The sequence below is a fragment of the Pocillopora verrucosa genome, chromosome 3 (genome assembly GCF_036669915.1).
Source record: "Pocillopora verrucosa isolate sample1 chromosome 3, ASM3666991v2, whole genome shotgun sequence".
Classification (NCBI taxonomy): Eukaryota; Metazoa; Cnidaria; class Anthozoa; order Scleractinia; family Pocilloporidae; genus Pocillopora; species Pocillopora verrucosa.
In genome coordinates, this window is record NC_089314.1 from 10,478,508 (window position 1) to 10,482,814 (window position 4,307).

Sequence of the window (4,307 nt, forward strand, 5' to 3'; positions counted from 1 at the left end):
GAGTTACAGTATTCTAGTGTACTATCTAGTTAAACAAGAAGGCGCGCTATAAAACGAGAGGTGCCTTAGGTACCTCTGGATCATTTGCCAATCAACCGTCGTGGCATACAGAACTCCAAAACAGCTTGAGCTGCAGCCAATGCAAGGCACTGACCAGAGGCGCATTTCTCGGTAAATTTCTACGTTTTCATGACAATGGAAGAATTTGTTGAGGTTTGCATTACCTTCCTCCGATCGAAACCTTCTTCATTTGTGGCGGTAAATTTGAAATTCGAAATGATTCGCTTCGCCATCGCCTAAAATTGCCATGGCGTAATTTCATGTCTGTTTCTAAATACTGGATGTAGATGACCGTAAGAATAAAAAGAAAAGATGAAGAAATGTTTAAGGCATTTTTTCAACAATGCGAAGGGGAGGTGCTGTCAACCCAGCGGAAGAAGAACAAAAGCAGAGCGACCGCTGCATGCAAAGTTCTGGAGCGCGCGAGTGAACCGCCGCCGAGCACCGATTCACTTCAACATGTCCAGGCGTCGATGTCGCCAAACGAATCATCTGTACGGGCTTCCTCCACAAATGGTGCGATTTATTTTTCTTTCTTTTTTGATCTAAGCATAATATGATTACAACAATACTGAATGATATTTGACCTTTAGAACAATACATTAGTAAGGTAACTTAGGACTACAGTTCGATCGCAACAATCACTGTGGTAATGTATCACCAAGATTGAAACACTCGCGTAACGCTATAATTTCCCAGTAGCAACTAATAGCAGATATTTTTCGAACTTAGTAATACTAGCGAGGATACACTTGTAAACCACAGATTTTTTTCCTATGATGCGACAGTTCAAGTCTTAGACTGCTTCCTTTTGTTGCCTTCATTTTCCGAAATGCAGCCTTGCGTGACACCCACGAAACGTTTTGTCCTGCCTAAGAATGTTTTGAAAGGAGTTATTTCTTTGGAACTACAGGTTATACTTATTGCGATATTTTATTCTACACATTAGGCAAATGCGTCAATGAAATATGAAAAATGTACAGAAAAATTGTCCAAAAATAAAATGTAGGCGGGAGACCAGTTGTACGATCATATCAGACTTCATGACCGTTCAGTTGCGCTTTCGCTCTAACAGTTATTGTGCTTTGTCTCTACAATAGCTGATGCAGGAGGGGACGAGCTCGAAATGTGTATTTACTGTCGGCAAACGCCATGTGTAACGACCGACAGTCGACCGTGAGTTGTACGGCTGCCAACAGCGCTCAGTTGAGAATTACTTTTCCCAAAGGAGTCAGTGTTCAATTTGAAGTCGGTCGAGTTATGTCCAAAAGGGGGAAGCAACAGGGAATTAATCGTTTTTTCAGTCCACTGCCTAGTCATACGTCTTCAGGAAAGTAAGCATGCTAGTCGTGAATTATTCTATCGATCATTGAATCAGTTATCTTGACTCTGACTTAGGGTACACCGTTTAGTCATTTTACAAGCGAGGTGACAGATCCTGTCATGATTTTGAACCGCGTGTAATTTTTGTTCTTTAGATCGGACAACTACGAAAATGATGAGCAATCGTCAGCCAATGAGAATTCGTCGAGAGCAAAGAGGATTCGCTCTGCCAGCGATTAAAAATAATATTTTTTTCTTGGTTTCGAATATAAGTTGATGGTGAAATTTATTTCGTTTTGTAGAGACAGAAGAACTAGTGGAAACACAAAGTGATGCAGGCCGCAGCCAGTATTTAGTTCTGACCGTCACTGAGGACGAGACAACACTTCTTTCCCAAATACAGGTAAATGAGCTATTGCTAGCCTAACTCATCATAAGTTCAGTGAGTGTTCAGTGAGTGTCCATTAACAATTCAAAATTGGGGGAAAAATAGATCCCGAATTTCTCTGAGTAAAAGTGCCCTCAGAACATTAATTTACGATACTGCCTTTTCTTTAAATTTGTCTATAGAAATGCCGAAAATGTTGTGACTTTGATTAATGAAAACATTTGTCCATGGCTAGAGGATCGACACAATGGCATTACGCACGTGTTTCATTTTTGAATACACTTTCAGTTTATAAAATGTTCTAGGAATTGCGTGCGCTATTATTAGTCAGTTCGCCTTCGGGTTCATTCTTGCGCCACGCGCGTGCTTTATGGAGCTTTAGTTCACACGTTTGAACGCACGCAATTTTGTCGGCATTTTATAAAAGAAATAAACTTGCTACTCTTGCATTGTTGACTTTATAAGCACTTGGGAATTTTTAAGGTACTTGAGACGTGCCACTGCGGAAACTCGGCCATGCATGATTCAGTTCTCTTGTGTTCTTAAACATACTTGCGTGCTTACATGTAAAATCAACAACGCTCTCCGGCAGCGCGCGTTTTCTTCCTTGCGGAAAAAACAAACAAACAAAACAAGTAACCTGGACGCAAATAAAAGAGGCTTCCATTTGATTTGGCACTTAAACTTTTGCAATATTTTTATAGGAACAGCATGTGCCATGATGATCCTTCCTCGTGAGGTCCTTTTGGAAATCTCTAAGTGGCTTTCCCTAGAAGAACGCATGACGCGCCTTGCACTAGTGGGCAAATATCTCTACAACGTTATGCACGATCTTAGTCTTTGGCGAACTGTTTATTCGAATGCTGAATCTACCATTTCCTTGTTTAATTGTCCGTTTAGACGTGATAAAGATTTACGGTACCTACACTAACGTTTATTTCTGATGAGTTATTAGTAGAAAATACTTGTACCAATTTGACATTTCTGGATCTTGCACGTGACCGTCACTACTTCGATTTTTTCGCTTCACTTTGTGCAACACATGTCAAGTTTAAAGTATTTTGATGAAGCAAATTGCTAAAATATGACTTTAGAAAGTCTTGTAAATTCTCTTTACAAGAAGATTCGCGAAGAGTTTTTAAGCTTCCAGTCTACCAAACGAATAACTGGATAGGTGATCTTGCAATTGATCCTTGGAAAACTTGAGCAGTGGGGCCTGGATATTTCCCACTGCTGAGGTCAAGGTAACGACGGTGCCTCATGTTACGGGAAAATTTACTGATTTTCCCGTGTGTGTTATTCGAAACATATTTATTCGTAAACATTTAACCATTTCAAGTCCTTTCATTTTAATAAATCAAAAAATGCATAAAAACCACAGTAGCTTTTGAATAGATTTTTGTTGTTACTCGCTTTCATCATATGCACCTGGTTGTCGGCACTTTTTTTATTTATTACATGGTTTTTTTAGGTAAATATAAGTGTTAATGGTCTTTCTGGAAACATTGGTTTTCATGGTAGATAGCAGCTGAGTTTATACTCGTAACTTTAATTTCTTTTCATGCGATGGTTTCCAAACCAATCTTGCATAATTAAGCAGAAACTTTTAATTACTTGTCCGTTTTTATTTTCTGAGCTGCGCTACTGCAATTAAGATAGGTATTGTTTTCTATATCAGAGCTGTAAATTCGCACTTAAGTTTCCTACATTAATGGCCTAGAGTTAATGGCATCCGTCCTTTTAATTTTGAGATTCTTTCCGTCGTGGAAACAGATGGAATATTTAAGTAGTTTTCGTTTAACTTCAAAGAGACTTTTTTCCGCTCCTTTGTGTCCTTATTCAAATATTGCGATTTGTGTAACAATAGCACTTCACAACAGTTACTTCTTAAGCAAGTACCTTGTACAGCTTTGATGATTACAAACTAGAGTACGCTAGAGGTCATGTCGCTTGTTGGCCTGACCTAGAATAAAAGTGCTGTGGAACCAAAGATTGTCTTATCCTTGACGTCCGTATAAGCTCGCTCGAAGTAGATCTCCGTGTACCAGGAAATCGTGACGAGTTTCCGTCCTCGCTGGCGAGTCGTCTCTACAGAGTTATTTCTCCCCGTTGTCATTGTGCCGTCCGCGAAGATTCAGTTTTCCAGTTTGGGCGCGAAAACCTATGACGGGAGATATTTCTCTCTCGACCGGTAATAACAGAAATGACTGGGCTAGAATCGGGACTTCCTGGCCAGGAAAGTAATGCCACCGTGTTGGGAGAGTAATCAGGATCAACTTCTAGGCGTTTTTCTCGTGGATGTTTCTTGTAGAAGCGCTCGAGAAGTCGCTTGTCCAAAATATTCTCTGCGTCTTCCCACGTGTTTTGACTAGCCGGGAAACCCAACCACTTGATTTGGTATTCGGGTTTACCATTTTTTAGACGCTGTGAGACAATTTCTTCCGCAGAATAGACGTTGTCCATATCAACTTCTTCTTCTGATTCCTCGTCCTCCTCAGAGGTATTTTCGTTTGCTACTTCAGGGCCGTCGTTCGGC